Consider the following 25,455-nt stretch of genomic DNA (forward strand, 5'->3'; position numbering starts at 1 on the left):
TTGCTTCGGACCAGGAAATAGGCATTTTATTATTTTGTAGGGTCCAATTCAAAGATTTGTGTAATATTGGAGTCAGCTCATCTTTAAATATTTTATACCATTCAGCTGGAAACCCGTCGCTGCCTGGTGATTTATTGTTTTTCAAAGAGCTTATGGTTTTTAATATTTCCTCTGTAGTAATTTCAGCTGTAAGTAGTTTATTTTGATTTAATCCGATAAATGGCAGATCTATATTTTCCAGAAAGCTTCTTTTATCTTGTTCACAGGCTGAAGGAGGTTGTGAATATAGCTTTTTATAGTAATTAGTGAATATTCTCTCAATTTCCTCTGGATTATTTGTTACTTTATTGGTTTCGGGATCAAGGATTTCATAGATTGTATTCAGAGTTTGTTGTTTTTTAATTCTTTTGGCTAGTAATTTTGTTGATTTAGGCCCTACTTCCTGATAGCTTTGTTTGAAATAAATCATCTTTTTTTCTATTTCGTCCTCTAATATGTGGTTGATTTGTTTTTTAATATTTTGTATTTGTTGGTATATTTCTGTTGTATTTTTATTTATGAGCTGCTGTTCAAGTTCTTTTAATTTTACCGAATATTCTTCATATTTTTGAATTCTCTTTTTCCGCAACCATGCTGTCTTCGCTATTAGTTTTCCTCTAATTACAGCTTTAAGAGCATCCCATAACACTGTAGGGTCTACCGCACCATTGTCATTGTCATCCATATATTGTTTTATGTCGGCTTTTATGTCCTTTATAATTGTTTCATTATTCAAAATCCCAACGTTCAGTCTCCATGTTGTTTGTTTCTTCCTATTTGATATATTTACTTTCATGTGCTGGGTATTATGGTCAGACACGTCTGCACCCTCAATTTTACATTCTTCCACTCTATTAATATCTGATTTAAAAACAAAGAAATAGTCTATTCGTGAATGTACTTTGTGACTTGCGGAGTAATGTGTGTAAGCTTTCTTACGGGGGTTTAAGCTTCTCCACACATCCAGCAATCCCAGTTCTTCCATGGATAATTTAACAAATTTGGCAATAGCCTTTTTATGTTTATGTTTACTAGTTGTGTCTAATTTAAAGTTTAAGGCTACATTGAAGTCTCCTCCACAGATTAATATACCCTCTGCCTCTTCAGCAATAACGTTAAACAGGGATTTAAAAAACTGTTTATCACTTTCAGGTGGGGCGTATACATTTACTATTGTCAAAACTGCATCTCCCATTTGTCCTTTAACAATGATGTACTGCCCGTCCTTCCCCTTTATGACTTTGTCAGTCTCAAATTGAGTTCTGTTTGATATCAGAATAGCGACTCCTCGTTTGCGGCTTTGTTTGTATGAACTGTAATATGTATTTCTGAATCCTAGTTTTTTAAGTTTCTCGTGTTCTTGATCATTTAAATGGGTTTCTTGTAATAGAGCTAATTGTATATTTTCTTTTTTTAATTTTTGCAGAATTATCCCCCTCTTTTTGGGTGTGGTTAACCCATTCACATTTAACGAGGCGATGCTCAAACTACACATTTTGTCTTATAACAATCATATTTATGCACCTAGACCGTGACCATGTAAACAAAAATTGTAAAAAACTGTAAAACCTGAACACAAACGTAAATTGTGACTTCCACATGGAGAAAAGATGATCCATCTCTCCTCTCTCGTCCCCGTTGGTGGGTGGGCAGGATGTCCTCATTCCAGATGGGGGCCTGCCTCTAGGCATAAGTCTAGCTTTGTCCAACGTTCCTTCCTCCTCAGTCTGTGAGCTCCGTCTCGGCCTTTTTTGTTTAATTCGACTCCATTTACGGATTTCCTGTGGTTATTTCCTCTGGTATTCCTGGAGCCTCTCTTGTGCACGCCGCGCTGTCCCTCCGACGCGCTGCCATCCCTCTGCTGCTGGGGTCCGGTCCGGTCCCCTGCTGCTTTCGCTGCTTGGAGTGTTGACATCGATCCCTCTCTTCTTAATGTCTTCTGCCGCTTCCATCGCGCTGTTGTAGCTTTGTACGCCTTCCTTCCAATGAATCCTCAGCTTTGTGTATGGGGTTTGAAAACGGATTCCCCGCTCCTTCAGAACTTTTTTAATGTCCGAGTATGAGCGCCTTTTTTGAACAATTTCTGCTGGATAGTCGTGGTCAAACTGGATGAGCTGATCTTTCACTTTTATTTTCTTTTGCCATGCTTTCTTCAGGATCGTGTCTTTCGTTGCAAAACTTAAGAAATTGACCACGACATGCCTCGGGCGCTGGCCTGCTTTGGGTTTCATCGGGGGGGTTCTGTGTGCGCGCTGCATCTGAAGATCAAAGTCCGTCGGAATGAGAAGCTCTTTTTTAAACAAATCGTTTAGATAAGTTATAACTGAGCCCCCTTCAACTTCTTCTGGTAGCCCGAAGATTCTGATGTTATTTCTCCGGGCTCTGGCTTCAGATTCCGTGACTTTGTCCCGCAGAAGTTGCATCTGTTTTTGCATTGTTTTCAGCTCACCGTTCGCCTCCATGTTGCTCTCCTCCAAAGTTGCGATGCGAGTCTGGGCTTCGGCTAGGTCTGCTTTTTGAATTTCCAGCGAGTTGTGGTGCTCCTTGAACTGTCGGTCCATATCTTGCCTGAGGGAAGATATTTCCTGTTTCAGTTCGTTCTTTGCCCCTCGCAGCTCTGTGTCCAAGTCATGGATCTGAGCGCTAATTTTTGCTAGCCCGTCTAGCATTAGCTTTGTGTCGCTGGGGCTTCGCTGGTTTTCGTTGTCCGAGTTAGCTTCGCTGGCCGCTTCTTCCATCTCGTGCTCGATAGTTTCTGGTTCGGTCAGCTCGTTCACTTCTTTTTTTTTTCTTTGGCTTTTCCGCGGCGTGTTTCCTCCACTCATATCTTCTTTTCTGTTGTTTTTTTTCGAGTTTGTGGAGTTTTTAGTGAACCGAGTGTGGGAGCCTCAGACTGAGCGTGTCTCCTCTATGCCGGCATTCCGGAAGTCCTCCACCAAGTGTCTTTACCGTCTTTCCTCTTTCCAGATGACACACCTAGCACCTTCCTACCTGTTTCCCTGATAATCTCTGCTGTAGTTTCCCAGTCCTCTGGAAGCTCATCCTGACCACCCAGAACCTGCCTCAACTTCTGCCTAAATTCCTCACAAGTTTCTTCATTCTGTAGCTTCCACCACTTGTTCTTCTTTTCTGTTTTCCCTCTCTTCTTCTTCCTGACCTCCAGAGTCATCTTACACACCACCATGCGGTGCTGTCTGGCTACACTCTCTCCTACCACCACTTTGCAGTCATTAACCTCTCTCAAATGACCTCGTCTACATAGGATGTAGTCCACCTGAGTACTCCTACCTCCACTTCTGTATGTCACTCTATGTTCCTCTCTCTTCTGGAAGTAAGTGTTGACTACAGCCATTTCCATCCTCTTCGCAAAGTCCACCACCATCTGTCCCTCCAGATTCCTTTCCTTCACACCAAACCTGCCCATCACCTCCTCATCACCTCTGTTGCCCTCACCAACATGCCCATTAAAGTCTGCTCCAATAACAACTCTCTCTCCTCTGGGAAAACTCTCTATGACCTCATCCAACTCACTCCAGAATCTCTCCTTCACTTCTAACTCACAGCCAACCTGTGGCGCATACCCACTGACTACATTCACCATCACCCCTTCAATTTCTAACTTTAGGCTCATCATCCTGTCTGAGACTCTTTTCACCTCTAGAACACTGTTTACAAACTCCCCCTTCAGAATCACTCCTACCCCGTTTCTCTTCCTATCAACACCATGATAGAACAGTTTGTATCCTCCTCCAATACTACGTGCCTTGCTGCCCTTCCACCTTGTCTCCTGCACACACAGTACATCTACCTTCCTTCTCTCCATCATGTCTGCCAGCTCTCTGCCTTTCCCTGTCATTGTGCCAACGTTAAGAGTCCCTATTCTCAAACCTATGTTCCTGCCTTTTCCCTTCTCTCTCTGGCCACGTGCCCTTCTGCCTCCCCTCTTTCTTCCACCAACAGTAGTCAAATTTCCACCGACACCCTGTAGGTTAACAGCATCGGTGGCGGTCGTTGTTAACCCGGGCCTCGACCGATCCGGTATGTCTAAAGTGTTGTGGATGATTCGCATGGTTGTTTTGGCAATTTTTACGCCGGATGCCCTTCCTGACGCAACCCTCTCTATTTATCCGGGCTTGGGACCGGCACAGAAGTTACTGGCTTGCAACCCCTGTGGCTAGATTAGCCAGGGGAGCCACTGTAATCTTCAAGAAAAGGAAGGACATAATGATTCACAGAGACGGTACGAAATTTTACATTTATGTGCCTGATGGACCGTATTTTTTTGCGTACGAGTAAAAATGAAACCTCTGATGACCAATGCAAAGGGTGTTTTGACATGCAAACATGGCATGAAATTCTGGGACATTGCAACTGTGCAGATATTCAAAAGTTGCAGAAGGTCGTTAATGGTATGAAATTCAAGGGTTCAACTAGTGCATTGAGGGTAAAATGTACCAAACTAGGAATAGAGATCCTCACGTGAGAGCTAAGAGACCTTTAGAGCTTGTTCATACCGACTTGGCTGGACCAATATATTCAGAGTCCAGAGATGGTCACAGATATGTTGTTTCATTCACTGACGATTTTTCTTGTGCAGTTATGGTGTATTTTATAAAGAATAAGAGCGACACTGTTTTGGCTACAGAAAGGTTTGTAGCTGACGTTGCTCCATATGGGAATGTGAAATGCTTTAGGTCTGACAATGGCACTGAATTTACTGGAAAGGCTTTCCAGGACCTTCTTTCTTAAACATCGTATTAGACACGAGACGTCAGCTCCTTACTCGCCACACCAGAACCGAACTGCCGAGCGAAAATGGCGCACTCTTTTTGATATTGCTCGATGTATGCTTATTGAAAGCAATCTACCCAAAGAGCTGTGGACGTATGCAGTCCAGACTGCTGCTGTAGTAAGAAACAGGTGTTTTAACAAACGTATAAAGCAGACACCAGTTGAAGCATTGACGGGTAGACGGCCTAATCTGTCTAGGATGCAGAAGTTTGGCACAGAGTGTTTTGTCTACAAGCAAGATAAAAGTAAACTAGACCCAAGAAGTGCAAAGGGTGTTTTCCTTGGTTATTATAAAAACAGTCCTCCATACATTGTTTATTTACCAGACACTAAGAAAGTGCAGAAGCACAGGCTGGTGAAATTTTTGTCTAAGACATGTGCTGAGCAACAAACCCAGACCCTCCTGACACCTGATGACGACTTCACAGAATATAGGACAAAAAGTCCAGATCTCCATGTTAAAATGGAAGAACAACCTGGTGTGAGAGGTGAAGAAGTTACTCTTTTCCCAGCACAGCCAGAGGACGTTGAACATGAACCACAGTCTAGACGTTACCCTTCTAGAGAGAGGAGGAAGCCAGACAGGTACACCGACTGTACAATGACTAAAACCCTGATTGAAGACGAAAAGGACCATCTGCGGAGTAATATTGATTATTGTCACAAAATCACATGCAACATACCAGTTTCATTCAGAGAAGCTGTTACCTCTAAAAAAATCTAGAGAATGGGCGAAAGCAATGGATGAGGAAATGGCCTCATTAAGGGAAAACCATACGTTTACGTTGGTAAAGTTGCCTGAAGGCAGAAGTGCAGTGGGGGGCCGATGGGTGTATGCCATTAAAAACAACGTCGATGGAATGGAGACGTATAAGGCTCGATACATTGCCAAAGGACACAGCCAGAAGATGGGAGTGGACTATGAGGAGACATTTTCTCCTACAGCCAACTTAACCAGTGTTAGAGTGCTGATGCAAAAAGCTGTTCAGGAGAACCTGATCCTGCATCAAATGGATGTGAAAAAAGCGTACCTGAATGCACCATTAGACTGTGAAATTTACATGGAACAACCAGAAGGGTACGAAGTGAGGTTACACACAAATGAAAAGTTGGTTTGTAAGTTGGAAAAATCCCTGTATGGTTTAAAGCAATCTGGCAAAAACTGGAACAAAGTGCTTCTTTATTATTTAGTCCAAAATGAGTTTGTACAAAACCAAGCTGACCACTGTGTTTACTCAAGGGAAACTGTTCATGACACGGTTATTTTGATAATTTGGGTGGATGATTTAAAGCTTTGTGGTCAGTTAGTGTTGTTGTTCAAATGTCAGCACAAACATTTTCTTTGTCTACATCCTTTGAAAGAAGAATCTAGCCGCAGGGGTTGCAAGCCAGTTGCCTCTGTGCCGGTCCCAAGCCCGGATAAATAGAGAGGGTTGCGTCAGGAAGGGCATCCGGCGTAAAAATTGCCAAAATAACCATGCGAATCATCCACAACACTTTACACATACCGGATCGGTCGAGGCCCGGGTTAACAACGACCGCCACCGATGCTGTTAACCTACAGGGTGTCGGTGGAAATTTGACTACTGTTGGTGGAAGAAAGAGGGGAGGCAGAAGGGCACGTGGCCAGAGAGAGAAGGGAAAAGGCAGGAACATAGGTTTGAGAATAGGGACTCTTAACGTTGGCACAATGACAGGGAAAGGCAGAGAGCTGGCAGACATGATGGAGAGAAGGAAGGTAGATGTACTGTGTGTGCAGGAGACAAGGTGGAAGGGCAGCAAGGCACGTAGTATTGGAGGAGGATACAAACTGTTCTATCATGGTGTTGATAGGAAGAGAAACGGGGTAGGTGTGATTCTGAAGGGGGAGTTTGTAAACAGTGTTCTAGAGGTGAAAAGAGTCTCAGACAGGATGATGAGCCTAAAGTTAGAAGTTGAAGGGGTGATGGTGAATGTAGTCAGTGGGTATGCGCCACAGGTTGGCTGTGAGTTAGAAGTGAAGGAGAGATTCTGGAGTGAGTTGGATGAGGTCATAGAGAGTTTTCCCAGAGGAGAGAGAGTTGTTATTGGAGCAGACTTTAATGGGCATGTTGGTGAGTTGAGACAGGTCCTGGGTGGTCAGGATGAGCTTCCAGATGACTGGGAAACTACAGCAGAAATTATCAGGGAAACAGGTAGGAAGGTGCTAGGTGTGTCATCTGGAAAGAGGAAAGACGGTAAAGAGACTTGGTGGTGGAATGAGGAAGTACAGGAATGCGTCCAGAGGAAGAGGTTGGCTAAAAGGAAGTGGGATGTAGAAAGGACTGAGGAAGGTAGACAGGAGTACAAGGAAGCGCAGCGTAGAGTGAAGAGAGAGGTGGCAAAGGCCAAACAGAAAGCTTACGATGAGCTATATGACAGGTTAGAGACAAAGGAAGGAGAGAAGGACTTGTACAGGCTAGCCAGACAGAGAGACAGAGATGGGAAGGACGTGCAACAGATAAGGGTGATTAAGGACAGAGATGGAAAAGTGCTAACAACTCAGGAGAGTGTACAAAAAAGATGGAAGGAGTATTTTGAGGAGCTGATGAACGAGGAAAATGACAGGGAAAGAAGGGAGGAAGATGTGGTTGTTGTGGAGCAGGAAGTAGCAGAGATTGGAAAGGATGAGGTTAGGAAGGCTCTGAAAAGGATGAAGAGCGGAAAGGCCGTTGGTCCTGATGACGTACCTGTGGAGGTATGGAAGTGCTTAGGAGAGACAGCAGTGGAATTTCTAACGAGGTTGTTCAATAGGATTTTAGAGAGTGAGAAGATGCCTGAGGAATGGAGGAGAAGCGTTCTGGTCCCAATCTTTAAGAACAAGGGTGACACGCAGAACTGCAGCAACTATAGAGGAATAAAGTTGATGAGCCACACAATGAAGCTGTGGGAAAGAGTAGTGGAAGCCAGGCTTAGGAAAGAGGTGGAGATTTGTGAGCAGCAGTATGGTTTCATGCCCCGTAAGAGCACCACTGATGCCATTTTTGCTTTGAGAATGTTGATGGAAAAGTACAGAGAAGGTCAGAAGGAGCTGCATTGTGTGTTCGTAGATTTAGAGAAGGCGTATGACAGGGTGCCGAGGGAGGAGCTGTGGTACTGTATGAGGTCGTCTGGAGTGGCAGAAAAGTATGTCAGAGTAGTTCAGGACATGTATGAGAGAAGTATGACGGTGGTGAGATGTGCTGTAGGTCAGACAGAGGAGTTCAAGGTGGAGGTGGGACTACACCAAGGATCAGCTTTGAGTCCTTTTTTGTTTGCTATGCTGATGGACAGGCTGACAGACGAGGTAAGACAGGAATCTCCCTGGACAATGATGTTTGCGGATGACATTGTAATTTGCAGTGAGAGTAGAGAGCAGGTGGAGGAACAGCTAGAGAGGTGGAGGTTTGCTCTGGAAAGAAGAGGCATGAAGGTCAGTCGTAGTAAGACAGAATACATGTGTCTGAACGAGAGGGATCAAGGTAGAAGCGTTAGGTTACAGGGGACTGAGGTGAAGAAGGTGCAGGAGTTTAAGTACTTGGGGTCAACAGTTCAGTGTGATGGGGAGTGTGGAAAAGAGGTGAAGAGGCGAGTGCAGGCAGGTTGGAGCGGGTGGAGGAAAGTGTCAGGAGTGTTGTGTGACAGAAGAGTGTCAGCAAGACTCAAAGGAAAGGTGTACAAGACAGTGGTGAGACCAGCTCTGCTCTATGGGTTAGAGACGGTAGCAGTGAGACAGAGACAAGAGGCTGAGATGGAGGTAGCGGAGATGAAGATGTTGAGGTTCTCCTTAGGAGTGACCAGGTTAGACAGGATAAGGAACGAGTACATCAGAGGGACGGCTCATGTTGCCTGTGTTAGGGACAAAGTCAGAGAAGCCAGACTGAGATGGTTTGGACATGTTCAGAGGAGGGATAGTGGATATATTGGTAGAAGGATGTTGGAGATGGAGCTGCCTGGCAGGAGGGCGAGAGGACGGCCAAAGAGGAGATACATGGATGTCTTAACAGAGGACATGAAGTTGGCTAATGTTAGGGTAGAAGATGTCCATGATAGAATGAGGTGGAAAAGGATGATTCGCTGTGGCGACCCCTGATGGGAAAAGCCGAAAGAGAAAGGACATCCTTTGAAAGAAGACAAAAGTTTAAATGGGATTGCCTTGATCTGCTTTCATTACTCCATGTAAACCCCTTTTATCAGGAAATGTTGTCCTCCAGATTTCAGATCTGAGGTCATCACAGACATTTGCCAGAACGCATACACCAGAACACACAAAGATGAAAAAGGGAGGATGTTAAAGGAATGTTTGCGAGACAATAGTCTTGGTTGTGCTCTGTGTGGAGTGTAATATAATTTTGAGATGATAATACATAGTAAATCGAGGTTAAGCTATTAGTGTAATAAAAGGTAAAAGTTAGTTAAACAAAATGCAAAAGGGAGTTTCTAACTATTCTGTTTCTAATCATTCCTAACAAGATCAATCCAACTTTTCAACAACTTTGGTCAATTACCTCATTAAAGTGTGAAGGAAATTGTTTTATTATTATCATTGATTAAATGTATTGGTTTAAATGCATTTGTTTAAATGTTAACTCAGATTGAACTTTTTACCTTTTTTTAGACAGCTTTGTGTGTTTGTTCATCTGCTTCTCATTCCAGCAAGGATGAGGGGGTTTTACGACACTGTCCTGAGTTGATAAGGAATACTGTTTGAAGTTAGAATCCACCAAAAGGGGTCCTTATACGACAGCCTCTAATGAACTTTTCTCTTTGTCTGAAATTAGTATCCTCCCACTTGTGTTCTTAATAAAAACAGCACGAGGAGAAGCAGAACCGTTGAGAAGAGCGGTGTGGTGGTTGTTTTCTATTACACTGGTTTCTTCTGTTTGTGTTTTTCTTTAATGTCTAGATGCATTTATCTGACATAAAGTCACCTCCAGTTAGCACATTGGAAATAACGGCTATGAGAATCCCACAAAATAATCTTCTACTTAGAAAAATTGTTACAGATGTTATACTAATAATGCTGTGCCATTGATTCTAATAATGCTGTGTTTTGGATGCTATGCTAAGGTCAGTATGCTAAGAATGCCAAGCTAATGATGTTACTAATGCTATGGTAATGATGCAATGCTAATGATGCAAATTATTTAATGCTAAAGATGCTAATGATCTTAAGCTAATGATGTTATACCAATGGCGCTATGCTAATGTTGCCAATGATGCTTTCCTAATAAGCTGTTTTATGTGTCGTTGGTATGCGACCTGTAATCCATGGACAACAGTGAGGTTCACAAATCATTAAAGAGAAAAGGTTCAGCGCACTGTCTAGTGGGTCTAGATCAGTGGTCCCCAACCTTTTTAACGCCACGGAATGACATCACACAAAGTTTTCACGGACTGGTCTTTCAAATGTAGGCTGATGAGTAATATAGCATCACTACAAAGAAGGGGGTACAGAGACGTGACAAGACAAACCCTGAGCTTTTATTTTGACACGCATGACATTGCACATCGCACAGGGGGGTATTCCAGGATCCGCCTGAACTTGCTTACTCTGGGTATGTCGGTTCCAATAGACCTGATATGAGTTGGCGTAATTACGCCCGACTTGGTAACCCTGGGTTAATGCACGTGCACGTCAAGTACACAAAAAAATTCTCAATGGATCGCCGATTTCTGGAGTCACCATGGAAACGCGTGGAGAAACAAAGAGAGCACTGTACTTCAGTCAGACGGAGTCGGACATTAATGACTGCGTATGAAGATTATACGACCATCAAAAAAGGAACACGGCTGCATCTTTAAAAGAAAGAGTTTCTGCTTGTAGTAGGACAGACAAAGTAAACACACGAGTTTCTGATCTTATTTCCATTTTCCTTGTGATGCATATATATAAAACTTATCCAATTTTGCCAACTTAAATGAATTACTTCTATTGGTAACAAGTAATTGAGTTAAATTTATTCAACCTAATATCTTAGGTCTATAAAACTCAGTAATGGTTTATACAACTCAAATTTACATGTTTATTCAAATAAATGTCATATTACTCCAATTCAATTAATATTTTTTTCACCTTAATGAATGATAATTCTTGAACTCTCATATGTATAAGTTTGAGCGGGCACTCTCATATGTATAAGTTTGAGCGGGCAGATATACTCAGTTTTAATAACAAGAAAAATAATGAAATTATATGCAAAGAGTATATACATTCTTTCAGGAATTTTCCAACGTTAACATTAAAGTTTAAGATTGTAGGGTAGCTTTATAAACTCATCATCCTCTCCCTCCCTCTCACTCATGGTTCAGAGACTTAAGCAGAGTAGGACAAAATAACAGGGCAAAACACAGTAAAACAGCTAAACAACTAAACACATTTGGTCAAAAACCCACACTTAAACGCAAATCCGTCCAGACAGGTAAAGGGAATGGTATCCCACAATCCCTTGCAGTGCCGATCTAACAGCAGCACCAAAGTTACACCTACTTAATTGAATTAATTTGAATGAAAGTAAAATAACTGTCTGAAAACTTTATTTTTTGACTGACTTAACAAAAAAATTTTTTTAATGATCTTGGCTGAAGCAAATTATTAAGTTAGATCAAAGTATAAAGTTTATCTTTCCAACATCCATATGTGGTCTTATCACCATCTCATGGTGGAAAAAGTATTATCTGAGCTTCTTCATCCACTAAATCATCTTCAAATGGACACGCCATGCTGCTTCACCTCTCTGAAAACAAGCTAACCTTCAACTAAACCTGCTCCAGACCAGGTTATGTTCACAGCATGAGTTGCCATGACCTAATGTTGACAGGTTTGCAATGCTACAGCGTCTTTGCGTGGTACCTGGACTTCCCTACTCGATAAATCAGCACGAGCAAACAATTCGTTTCACTCTCAGACTCCACTCTCAACTGGCGGTCACAGCTGAGAGTGATTGCAATATTTCTTTAGACACACCCACATGTAACACACCAGAATCAAATAAACAGGAAATGATGATGGCTTGTTTCAAAATAAAATACATTAGAAAAACAGGTATAGAAAATAAAACTGTAATTGGGATCACATTCTAACACCCCCACTTGATCCCATATTACTGTATTCTTGACATACATTCAAACATATCCAAACACAAATTTGTTTAATTTTTCTAACACAAATTTTGTTGCCGGTTTGGTGAACAAATCTGCCACCATCTCTTCTGTTAGACGGTACTCCAAAACTATTTTACCACTGGTTACCAATGATCTGATGAAGTGGTACTTTATGTCTATATGTTTGCATCTCTGTCTGGTAACTGGATTTTTGGCTAGGGCTATAATACCTTGGTTATCTTCGTACACCTTTGGAAGTGGATATTGATATTTATCTATTCCTTCCAACAGTTGAGTCAGATACAAACCCTCCTGGATGGTCGCCGCCAGAGCGACATACTCTGCCTCACAGGTGGATAGTGCCACAGTGGGCTGCTTCTTTGTTTTCCAGGAAACTAACGTTCCCTCTTCACTTAGGCTAATACAATAACCTGTTGTACTACGTCTGTTTTGTACATCAGAAGCCCAATCAGCATCACTATAAGCTCGGATACCGAGATCTTCACTTTTTCTGAAACACAAAGACTTATCACTTGTACCTCTCAAATATCGCAAAACATGTTTAACTATCTTCCATTGCTGTACCGTGGGCCTACTAAAATATTTTGATAATTTGCTGACGACAAAACTTAAATCAGGTCTGGTACACACAGTTAGATATATGAGGCTGCCTACCGCCTCCCTGTACTTAGTAACATCACCCAGTGCTTCATTGTCTGTATAATCTAATTTATGTTCACACGGTGTGGACCTTGGCTTACAGTCAACCATGTTAAACCTCTCCAGGATTTTTTCAATGTATCTTTTCTGTGACATGGTTACACAGTCACCTTTCTGGTTAAAATCAATACCAAGAAAATGTCTTAGTTTTCCCAAGTCTTTCATTTTGAACCTTGCTGTAAGCATGTTCTTTACAACATTCAATACATGTTCATCACTCGCTGCAATGATTAACTATCCAAATAAGATTTTTTCCTGGTGAAAATGAAATATCTGTTTACTGGAAACTGAACAGCACATTATTAAAACATAAATGTGTTCAATCAGTGATTCGGAGATTCATTCAACTGGATCAACTTTACTGGATAAAGATCAACAGGAAAAGGCTGACAGATCCAACTGGGAACTCTGAAAATGGGAGGTTTCTACATATGTGTAGGACACCCGAGGCCTGGATTTGGGGACCCCTGAGTTAGGGAGTAGAACGAGAATTTGGACACAGCCTGCGTCTCTTTTTATTTATTTATTTGATATTGACATTTTTGAAATGGAAGCTTTATATCTATTTGATTGTAAATCTGTAGTCATGAATAATTCCTTATGATCAATGACATTTCAATTCCTCTTCTGTTTTAACTTCATTTCTAGTCATTTCTAATCAATGTCATTTTCATTCCTGATCATGTTTTTGGGTCCAAATCCAAAAGAAATGAGCAAACAGTGAAAATGTCATCTGTCAGTCTGTCATCAGGGCGGGTCCCACCTGACTGAATGGACCAAGTTCCTGGACCTCCAGCTGCATCACTGCTCCTGAACACACTTTTCTGTCTGGTTGCAGGTTGAAGAAATGCAGTTTGTCAGAGATCAGCTGTGAAGTTCTGGTCTCAGCTCTGAAGAAAAAACCGTCTAATCTGAGAGAACTGAACCTGAGCCAGAACAAGAACCTGCAGGATTCAGGAGTTGTTCATCTGTGTGGTTTTCTGGAGAGTCCAGACTGCAGACTGCAGACTCTGAGGTAAGTAAAAAACTCCTTGAAGGATGGAAGATAGGTTTTCTGAAAACTGGAAGCTGAAACTAATTTGGACGCCAACTTGAACTTTCTACAGGCCGATCTGTGAACATTTTTTCTGACATGAAATGGATCCGTGTTCTAAAACAGGTTGGAGATCCTGATTTACAAGATCCTGATTGAAACAGATCAGTTTCTATCAATCATCAGAACAATCAATTCAATGGATGAAGAGAATCTGAACCAATCATCAGTTTGTTTCAAACACGGCTGTAGACAGAAAATCTTCCAGTGAAACATCAGAAAGTTCTTCACCTGATCATCAGCTAGTTTAGATTGACGCGGTAAGAGTTCATGTTGGATTTCTGTGTCAAATGTTCTCCAGTTCATTTGATCTGTCATAGAGAAATATGGTTTTGATTTTCACCACTAAGAGGCGCTAGTCGTACAGCAGAGATGCAGATGTCACTGAGCACGTCCAAAAAAATAGATTTTCCTTTTTCCCTCCATCTTTGTGTTCTGAGTGGTTCTGCAGACTTCTGAATGGAGTGTTCAGTGAAATTAATATTCCAGATGATCATCACCTCCGTCACATTTTCCTCTGAGTTCCAGGGAAGCTGCACAGCTCAACAGTTCAGCAAGGCAGCTGAAGCACTGCATCATGGGATTTGTAGTTACTAGTGTTACCAGCGGTCATTTTGCCACTCTGTTAATAACAAAAATATAAAACTATGTCACAGACCAGATTGGGTAGAATGATATGACCAAAACATAAATCAGAATGAACAAAAACAGCCTAAAAACATGATAATGGTTTGGATTCTATTCATGATATCATTGACAGTAAAGATGCAGCACTCTCGTGGGGGGTGGGGTCTGGGATGAGAAAAATTAACTTTGGGAGCAGCAGAACCAACTGGAACCCTCAGACCAGGGGTCAGCAACCTTTTCTACACTGAGAGCTACTTCATGGGTACTGAGTTATACATAGTTATTCATTAATAATGATTGATTCAGACATGTTTGAAATTAATAAAGTTTGGCCTCAATTACAAAAGGGGTTTATTCAGACATACCTTTGGTTTGTCTGAAGATTAATAACCCCTCTTGTTAAAGTAAAATATGTCCAACCCAAGAGGCCCTCAGCTCTCATCTGTCTGCCTAGCTGTTGGACAGGACAAGTTAAAAAAAAAAAAAAAAAAAAAAAAAAAATATAATGATTGATTATACTCATAAATGTGAAAAGATTGATCACTATAATTATTTCTCACAATAATTATCAACAATAACATCAAGGTGGTGAACGGAAATCAATATTCATCCCTTTATTAATCTCAGTAATGGTTACATTTTCAGATGATCCTTACATCTCTACATTTCATAGAAAAATGTCTCATTTTCATGTTCCACCATGTTTATCAATATCAACCCTCCAGTGTTAAGCCACGAGTTTATCATCCAGAACAATGCAGATATTGTTTCTTTCTCTTTCTTTCTTCAATTGGAGGGTTAAAGAAAAATCAACGTACATATTTTTTAATCTTGTCACATTTTGAACTAAAGACCAAATCTGCAGTGTTTTTAATAAATTTCTAACTGCTACATGTATGACTGAACACAGTTCTTCCATATTTTAATTCCTATTTTCCATGACTCTGCCATGTTTCACTGACAGCGTCTGGGATCTTTTTTTTTTAGTCCCAGTCTGTTTGTGACGTCACTTTTCTTCCACTTTGGCTGCATTTCCACTACATGGTTCAAGTGACCCAATTCCGATTTCTTCCTCTCATGCGGCATAGATCGGATTTGACCGGTGAACGTGTAAGCAGGACAAAAGCGCATGGATTCCAATTTTCTCAGATCGGATGCAGGCCTCTCTCATATGTGGAAATAAATAGGATACGAATCGGATACGTGCATTTGCGTGTGCCAGGTAAGCAGACACATCAGATGTTCCCCAGTAAATGCGAGTCGTACGTCAGTGATGTCAATTCATGACACCACCAACTGAGACCCCATACTTATTAAGGTGCTTTTGTGTGCTGATTTTGCTGTCAGCGTGTTACCTTTCAGCCTCAGGCTTCAAACCGTAGTAAGAAACCGCTGTTATTTCCGGTCCGGACGCAAACGGTAACTAATAATGCGGGACACCGTTGCTATGGACCAGGCTAGAAGCCGGTTATATCTTTGCTTGTGTTGTTGCGGAGTGGGGGCGTGTATGATGGGGACCATGCGTGCTGTGTGCGTGTGTGTGTGTGTAAGGAGAGGAGAAGAGAGGGGGTGTGAGCGTGGAGCGGGGGACTGTCAGAGAACCGTAAATCAAAAATAAGGCGTCTCCCCCTAAAGTTTTGGAGTCTTTCTTAACCCACTCTGGAGGCTGAGGGTTCAGAATGGAAAAGAGAACCCCGAGGAAATCTCCCGTGTGTTTCTGACTACGGTCGGAAAAGAGAAGTCATCGTGCAGGAAAGGTTCAACACTTGGATCAAACTGTTAGTACAGCACAACGTCTGCAAACACTTCCTCATTCAAAACTCAGAGAGAGCTGGGCAGCCCTCCTTTTTACTCCCCCATGCATCCCCTCAGGAGCGCCCAGGGCAACGCCTCCGTCCGTCCCTGCGTTGCCTCCATGACAACCACAGTCACAAAAGTCAGAAGGAGGTCCGCGGAATGCGGAAATGCTGCTACGTAGTCGTCAGAATGTCTATGTTTGATAGTTTCAGCATTGTATAGTGTAAATGCAAAAATCAGATATGGGTCACGTTTAAAAGATGATGTAAGCGGGTCGTCAAAAAAATCGGATATAGTCATAAAAATCGGATATGAGGATCAAGACCTGCAGTGGAAATGTAGTCTTTTGTCTCAGTCTCAGATGCAGAAACAATGTCTGTCAGCAGCGACTCTCAGAGGGAAAGTCTCTGTAGATCCAGAGAAAATGTTGCTGATGGTTCCACAGTGGGAGTCATCACGTGCTCAAAGCCATCACTTTAGCACAGAACGCTGGGATGAATGATGCAGTGGTAATGCAGACATTATGGGATGTCTCAGTCAGCTTTAGTGATGGTTGAATGTTCACACGGCTGAAGAATGTCTGTCATTGATCCTTCCTCATCAAAAAACCTCCTGGAACATTTCTGATGCTTTGAGAAACATTTGTTAAAATGTAAAGAGCATTTTATTGATCAACATAAAGAGTTTTATTAATTTATTCAGAGCAACTGACTGAACCGTAGCAGGAGTGTCTCTCTGTCTTAAACTAGGAGTCCATGTTTCCTCCATCAGTTAAGAACCAGAGATGCTGCAGCGTGATTTAAGCGTTGAGCACGGTGTCTCAGTCCAGCAGCAGCGAGCTTTAGCGTAGCTTCTTCCAGGAGAGGCCGGTTTCATTCATTCATCCAGATTATAATTATTCTCATATTATACCATGGGCCGGGTGAATACTCGATTCTGATTGGCTGCTGGGTGTATATTAAAAAGTGATATACCACAGGATAACCGCATGGTGAAAAAAGAAGTTCTGGTTACGTAGCTTAATTGTTTTGTATCACTGCGCCAGCTTCTTTAAAACAACCGTTTGCTTCATCATTTGGACAAAAACAAGTGGTAAGAGGTGAACTTTCTCTCTGAACTGATGCGCCATTCAACCTATCGGAAAGGTCGCCGAATCTTGACTGCAGCGGTGGCTTGACTCGGACTATTTGTTACGTGGTGCGGCCGCTTTCCACATTGGAATTAAAAACAAGAATTAAGGAATAAAAACTTGTTACTCTTTAATATCTTTTGTAAGTGACTATGATATAACTGGGTTAACGGCCTTTGAACTCTGCATTATCACTTTTTAACTCTGCTTCGCGTCAGACGGTTCAGGCTTCCACAGCGTGCATTAAAAAGTGATAATGCATACTTTAAAGGCCAGTAACCCTTACTTATCTTTTTCAGCATTTCAGGAGTCAGCTGATGCCATTTCTTTAAGCAGGGACACAAACTTTGGTCATGGGATTCAGGAACCGCTGGAAGCAGCTGTTTGAAGCACACAGACCGACGTGTTTTTCATCTCCAACCTCCTTCCCCAGAAATTCATGCAGCATCTCAGTATATGTGAAACCAGGAATATTACTGCATAAATGTAAACTCATATAATATGTACACTGTATAATGACCATATTTTTTATGATAAATCTATATAAATGAAAGTATGATTTAAACAAAATAGCAACACAATAAAATATAAACTTCAGACTCAGCTCAATGGCGAGTTGTGCTATTTTTAGAACAGGCCTGCAGGCGACTTATGTGGCCCATGCGGGGCGACCTGGTGCCCACAGATACCGTGTTGGTGAACCCTAGTTTAGACTAACAGCAGAACTAGCTGAAACCCTTAGACCAGTGTTTTTCAACCAGTGTGCCGCGGCACAAAAAAGGTTGAAAAACACTGCCTTAGACTACCAGCAGAACCGGCTGAAACCCTTAGACTAAAAGCAGAACCAGCTGAAACCCTTAGACCAGGGGTGTCCAAAGTTTTTTTGGTGAGGGCCAAATACAGAAAAATGAGCAAAGGTCCGGGCCGCACACAAGAGGTGACATATTGTCACATGATTACTGTGTTTCTAACTCCCCTATAATGTGAAGAACATTGCTCTCAGTGGGAGCAGTGGTGCTGATCTGTGCCACACGTCAAAATGAAACATTCACTCAGACAATGAAACCTCATTCCAACCAGGCAGTTCAGAACGGCTTTATTGAGCAGCTGAAGCCAGCAGATCTTTACGTATGTAGACGTTAGCGAGGTTGACTGGCAGAGTGCATGATTTTGTAGATTAAAGAGTCGACTGTTTTCTCAGAAAAGTAGACCAAAAAAAGAGCTTATGGGTGACCAGCGAGGACAACTTTAACATTAAACACACACAATTTAAAAAGCTTCATTTTACAATTACACTCTGTGACAAAATAAGCAGCTATGAACAAAAAAAATCCAAAAACAAAAGTTTTTTTTTGCATAAAGGGAATACTTTTTCACAGTTCAGAATGCATTTTCTTCACCTTTTAGGTTCACTCTATCTCTGTGAAGCATACAAACAAACATGGCCTTGTGAACAGCATCCTTGTAGTTGTCAGACGGAGACAGCTTATAGGAGCTTCCTTTACTTCCTAAGCCTGTTGCTCTTATGAGGCCTGTGGGGAGACGTGAAGGCCATTATTAGGAGAGACAGGCAGGCGGCAACCCCTTGTGTAACGCTGCTAATAACACAAGGAAAATAGTGAAGGAGGCCTGGATGGACGGCGTGTGTTGACCCACAGCGATGGGAAAAGAAACTGTTGTTGATCTTGCAGGCTAGCTGGCATTTGCTTGAATTTCTGTGCTCGTTCAGCACCTGTGTACGAAGCGTAGCTGCTCTGATGCTAGGTCTCATAGTGCCAGTGGACATTATATTCTTTCATCACGGCAACATCTTCAGTGCAAATCAATCAGACACACTTTCCGTTGATTTCCTTAAAGAAATATTAATTTTCCTATTGTGTTTCCTGTTTGAAATCTTCTACACACACTTGCTATCTTGGGTTTCTTCGGTGTTGCCATTTCTGGTGACTCGTGGTAAACATTCTTCTTTGCTTAATTTTGTTTAGTGGAGAAACACCTTTCTGTGACCGACTCCATCTAGTGTTGAAACTGAGAAGTGCAACAGAGTTGAGCTCAAGTGTGGGCCACATTCAATTATATGTTCAAAATTTGCTGCAGGCCAATAAAAACAAACCCGCGGGCCACAGTTTACCTGCGGGCCGTAGTTTGGACACCCCTGCTTTAGACTACCAGCAGAACCATCAGCGGCTCCTCTTCAGGGCCACATTCAGACATTTTGGGCCCCGTGGTTCCTCATGTTTTTCAAGGCCCCTCTACAGTTTAGAGATGTCAGGAAATGCTTTTAGAGGAGAACTAAAGACTTTTTATGCTGTTTATCTGCAACGTGATCATTTGAAAATGTATTTTACAATTTAGGATTCAAGATGAAGAAATACAATTTAATCAGACATTTTTGAAATGGAAGCTTTAAATCTCATCTGTCAGTCTGTCATCAGGGCGGGTCCCACCTGAATGAATGGACCAAGTTCCTGGACCTCCAGCTGCATCACTGCTCCTGAACACACTTTTCTGTCTGGTTGCAGGTTGAAGAAATGCAGTTTGTCAGAGATCAGCTGTGAAGCTCTGGTCTCAGCTCTGAAGAAAAACCCGTCTAATCTGAAAAAACTGGACCTGAGCGGGAACAAGAACCTGCAGGATTCAGGAGTTCTTCATCTGTGTGGTTTTCTGGAGAGTCCAGACTGCAGACTGCAGACTCTGTGGTCAGACTCGATGTTTCAGTTGTGTTCAGATCAATATGATGACAAAGTTGTGTTGACCCACAGTGAGCAGAAATGTCCAGATTCTGATCTGCAGCAGCATCTTCCTGCAGCTGCTTGTTCTCTTTAAAGATCTGCAGAAGAACTTCTTCTTTTCTTCCTGCAGCTGCTTGTTTCAAAGCTGTCTGCTGACATTTGTGCTCCACAAAGTTCTGCTTGCAGCCATCAGCTCTTCTTGGTGTCTTTGCTCCAACAGACTCCTTTAAAGCGCGTGCAGAAGAAGCAGCCGTGCACGCTCACATGCACTCTGAGTCCTGCTGCTGTGTTTCAGCTGAGAGTCCAGCGGCTGATGTTTGTGAGCAGACAGTGACAGAGACATGCTGCAGCTGGATGCTGCTCTGAAAGACACATCCTCCACAAACATCCTCACCTTTTCATCCACAAACATCATCACATCATCCATCAAAGCTCCCAGCAGCTTCTGACTCTTCATTCAGAGCTGAAGTCATGCTTGATCAGGGATCAATGTCCAACATTTGCTGCTGACTCTTCCTCATCACTTCCTTCTTCTCTCTGCTTTGATCTGTTGGAGCTGAAAGTCTCTGCTTGAAGGGCTGCAGCAGAGAAGGACTGGAAGATCATCTCCTGAAAACTGGGAGGAAGACTTTCCAGCATCCTGCTGCTGAAATTCTCCCATGATTCAGTGCTGTTTGGAGAAGAGCTGAGCAGAAAGAGGAAGTGGACTTTTTCTGCTGTTGCTCCAGAAACATCAGTTGGTTTGGATGCAGCCACAGGCTGATGTTTGACTTTCACACATCTGGACTTCTTTCCTGAAGCAGCTGCATGTTGTCCTGAATGTTCCTGAATGTTCTTCTTCTCTGCTTCTGCTGGACTCTTCTGATCTGCTGCTGTTGCTTCACATCTTTGGACTTTTTCTAAACTTTCTGATCTTCTTCAGCTCTGAACTCTTTAGAAGAAGTGAAGAATGAAAAACAGGAACTTTGTCTTTAAACTCAACTCTTTCTTCTGGATTCAGGTTGATGGACTGCAGTTTGTCAAAGACCAGCTGTGCTGCTCTGGTCTCAGCTCTGAAGTCCAACCCGTCCCACCTGACAGAACTGGACCTGAGCTTCAACAACCTTCAGTCTTCAGATGTTCAGCAGCTCCAGGATCTGGTGGAGAGTCCAAACTCCAAACTGCAGACTCTGAGGTCAGTAGAGGGTTGGAGTCAGTCCAGCTGCTTCCAGATGTTTGGTCCTAAAGTTAGTCTGAGAGCAAAGATGCAGAGTTTCCTGTGAAGCTGCAGCTTCTCAGTGAAGCTCTGAGGAGAAAGATGACAGGCTTCAGGACAACAGTCAGCCAATCAGAGCAGCAGAAGCTCCAACAGGTGAAGATGACAGGAAGCTGCTGCTCTGAACAGGACTGAAGCTCCTGCTGCTCTTTCTGCTGCTGTGCTGCATCACTGACTGACAGACCAGGATCAGGAGACACTCCTTCATCTCTGGCTCTACACTTTCTCTCTGCAGGTGGGGGTGGGGGGACTGATGTTCCTCCTGGAGGAGCAGAGAGGAGCAGCAGCAGCAGCTGGTCTGCAGAGATGTTGTGACTGGACGGTGTTCCTGGGAGGTGGAGAGCAGAGTGATGGAGGAATCAGAGGAAGTGGAGATGAGTGTCAGAGCTGCAGCAGGAACTGATCTGAGATCAGCTCCACTGTCTCTCTCAGCATCAAGTCGACAGTTATTGTGCTGCAGCTCCCCCGGTGGACTGATGGAGAACTGCACTTCCTCTTCTCATTCTAACTTGGAGTGTTGATCTGAAACATGGGTTGGATTCAGATGTTCAGCAGAAAAACAGACCTGCAGACAAACAGATTCTTTTCTAGATCATCACTTTCGTCTTTGATCTACATTTGATGGACAGATGTGAGTTTGGGATGGACCAATCAAGGATTGAGGGAATCATTGATCAGACAGAACATTTCTGGATGACATAGATCTATGCGTGGGTCTGGCGTTGGATCCTGGTTCTGTCTCTGGAACAGGGACAGAACCAGAACTCTGGATCACTAGATTCTGGTTCCAGATGTTTCACACTTGATTTCTGTTCTCCAGAAACTCTCATTGACAAACAAACACAGAGTTTCATTCAGAAACCTCCAACATGGTCATGTGACCAGAATGTTCATAGTGGAGACACGGACAAACGCTGTGGTCACATGACTCACTGGTTTGGATTCAAGTCCTTTGAAGTCAGTTTTGGAGCAGAAATCCCGTCTGATCTCAGTTAGTGAACAAAAGTCTCTCAGTTGAATCATTTTTCTATCATTTCTGTTCTGTTGATGATCAAATATTGACTCATGCAGTTTGAAAGACTCAGAGTTTTGCTTTGATTGATGTTTTCCACAGTTTTCTGACTGAACTTCCTTTTTATTTGGTGTTTTGTGGGTAAAACTCTGTTCTTTTTCATGCTAACAGCATTTCTAGCTGCAGTTTTAAAGAAGTTTCATCTAAATCCAGTAGAATCTCCTCATTTTCTAGAATGTCTAAACTAGTAGAAACTTTCTGAGCATAAAGCCTGTTTTCTCCAGAGGACATGAATGAACAGAGTGGATCTTAGTGAGGAATGACAGCCTCTGGATGCAGAGAATCACTTTGATGCAGCTGCTGCAACAACACCAACTGCATTGAAGCAGGAGGGAGAAGGGAGACACCTGCTGGCTGTTTGCAGAACTGCATCTTCAAACTGAAAGCTGTCTGTAAAATTCCTGCAGCCTGTTTGGATCTAATAAATGCTCTTTTGAATCAACTCTGTGTTTTCTATTGAATTCTGTCTTCATTCTATCTTTGACTCACAAACAGACTTGAATCTTTAGCCTTCCCCCTCATCCTGTTCCAGCTGTTCTAATCTTCATGTGTTTGGTTCCTTCTCAATAGAAATGGGTTGGAAAAGAGCTTTGGAATGTTCAGGTGGTGCTGATGTCTTTCTAGATGGGGGTGGGCAGAACAGATGAGAGCCCCTCCCTCCTGATTCAGAGGGGAACAGTGGGCAGCAGCTGAAAGGAGGGAGTGGAAATGGGAAAAGTTCTCTGCAGGTTTCTCCTTTCCAAGAACAGAGGGACACGACTCCATGAACAGCAGAAGCTAAAGAGTTGGAAAACATGCCCAAAGCTGCAGCACCACCTGCAGAAAGATGCTTCCTCTTCAGGCTCCGCCCCTCCACATCAAGAAAGATCAGAGTTTCTGCTGAGCTGCTATTGGAGCTTTAGGGGGTCAGATCTGTAGGAACATTTGCTGTCAATCAAACCAGGAAGTAAAGTGTTTTGAAAGTAAACTGCTGCTAACTAAGCTGCTGACTGGAACGCTGAAGCTCAGAGCATCCGGCGCTTTGATCTTCTGCACATTCAAGTGTGGAACAGATGCAGCTCTCCCTGCACTCCTTCCTGCTGATCACCTGGACCAGGTGTGTTCATCCAGTCACAATCTGGAGACATCTGATGGAGCCAATCAGCAGCTAGCAGGGCTTGGAGATCTGGAAAACAGGCAGGTTGGTAGATCTCTAGGACCAGGATGGAGCAGCCCTGTCTTCCAGCTTTCCTTCCCAGAATGCAACAGTGTGACTGAGAATGAATGTTCTCCTGCTGTTGCTGTGAGGATTCTGCAGGTCCGTTCTTCAGTGGTTCTGGTGGTGTTCTGTCTGTCAGTCCCTCCTGGTTCCTGTCAATCATCCACATGTCTTCATGTCTGTTGTCTTCAGTCAGTAGAAGTCTCTGTTTTCAGCTCTACATTGTCAGATCATCAGTTTTTGGTTTCTCCATGGATTTTCTCCTGTTTCTGTTTCTGGATCAAATCTTGACGTTTCTGCCTCTGAGCCCAGTTTCTGCACTTTGGCTCCTCCCCTTCCTGACAGCTGGATCCAGTGTGACTCCGGTTCTATGTTGGATTCTCTTCTGCATCTGATCCTCTAAACACAGGAAGTTGTTGTGACTGGAAGGATTTGGATCCAGAAAGATGGAGAACCTGAAGGATCCAGAGTGGAAAGAAGGCTAAACCAATCAGAAAACATTCTGTTCAACAGAAACATTTAGTGTCAGACCCGGAATGAGGAAGCTGTGACCTCACCACAAATACTCTTCCTTTATTTTGAAAATCCCCTGCTGTTTGATTTTGGACTTAGCAGCAGCTTCCTATGTTAAGTTCCAATGTTCCAATTTATTTATTTATTTTTTTTCTCTTTTTTTTTTTCCGCTTCCGGGGTTAAGGCAGGACGCGTGGTCGCGGCTCTCTGCGGATACTATCTTCAAATTACTTAAGAAGTTGATTTTCTCCAAAAAGAGAGCTGACCATGCCCCCGAAGAAACCCCAGGAATATGAAGAGCTCAAAAAATCTCTTGACATTATTCAAGAAACGCTGAAAAGTTTTATGGATCAAGTGTCGGCTAAGCTAACGCCACTCTGGGATATGATGGAAGAGTTCCGAAGATTTCGGGCTCAAAACGAGCAGGGAGAAAACCGGGTCGAGATTCTGGAGAAAAGACTGGACGATGTGGATCAGCAAGTAAGGATGAATAATGTCATTCTCACTGGAGTACCAATAAAGCCTCGAGCGAAGCTGAATGCAGCTGGAGCTAGCACTGCTAATGCTAGCGCTAGCGTAGCTAGCAGTGCTAATACGGAGATCGATGCGTCGCTGGAGCAGCAAATACATTCATTTCTCACATCTAAAGGGATTTCCCTGGATCTCAATACCATGGAGACCTGCCACCTGCTCCCCAGGAGAAAGGAGACGGATAAACCAGCGATCCTCATCAGGTTTGTGAATCACAAACACAAGCTAGCTCTGATGACCCAAAGGAAACACCTGAAAGGTTCGGCTGCTTATCTGAACGACCATCTGACCAGAAGGAATGCTGAAATCTCAAAACATGCACGGCTTCTCAGGAAGCGTAAGCAGATTGAGAACACTTGGGTTAAAGGCTGCAGGATTTACGTCAAACCACTCGGTCCACCGGACCGCACCAAGGTTCTGGTCGTGAACACCATGAAGGACTTTGAGAAGTGTTTGATCACGGTCGTCTGAATCAACGTGGAGTAATAAATCAAAGAGCCAAATAATTTCAAGAAATATGACACCTAGAATCATCACTTTCTCTGTATGTCTGACGTCACCTGAATAACAGCAGAGTTCTGACCTGCAGACAATTTGACCTCAACTTTCACCGCAGCTGATATCAGCTGAAGAAGGATATGGACCTGAATCTAATGTCTGCAGACATAACATGGAAGAGAACTATTAACTGTTTTAAACCAAGAAGATCGGCTGTTATCAGTAAAAGAAGAAATACCAACCTTGGACAATCGAAAGATTGTGGACCCTTTTTATTTTTTTCCCCTTACAGCATTACCTTATTAGAAAAAAAAAAAATATTTAAAAAAGTAAAACAAATGATTAATCACTTATTGAAA

The 25,455-nt window shown here is 42.8% G+C and overlaps 1 pseudogene across 1 annotated transcript in view; it reads left to right on the forward strand.

Annotated features, from left to right (window-relative positions):
• LOC144989022 (NACHT, LRR and PYD domains-containing protein 12-like) overlaps positions 1-22,798 on the forward strand; it is a 55,139-nt pseudogene extending 32,341 nt beyond the window's left edge. Inside the window, exons 10-13 of the transcript XR_013653163.1 lie at positions 13,490-13,666; positions 19,820-19,996; positions 21,030-21,203; positions 21,520-22,798. The product of XR_013653163.1 is annotated as an NACHT, LRR and PYD domains-containing protein 12-like (transcript). The remainder of the gene's footprint in view (positions 1-13,489; positions 13,667-19,819; positions 19,997-21,029; positions 21,204-21,519) is intronic.
• Positions 22,799-25,455: the final 2,657 nt, after the last annotated feature.

Source organism: Oryzias latipes, chromosome 2 (genome assembly GCF_053564925.1).
Source record: "Oryzias latipes strain Hd-rR chromosome 2, Olatipes_Hd-rR_3.1".
NCBI lineage: Eukaryota > Metazoa > Chordata > Actinopteri > Beloniformes > Adrianichthyidae > Oryzias > Oryzias latipes.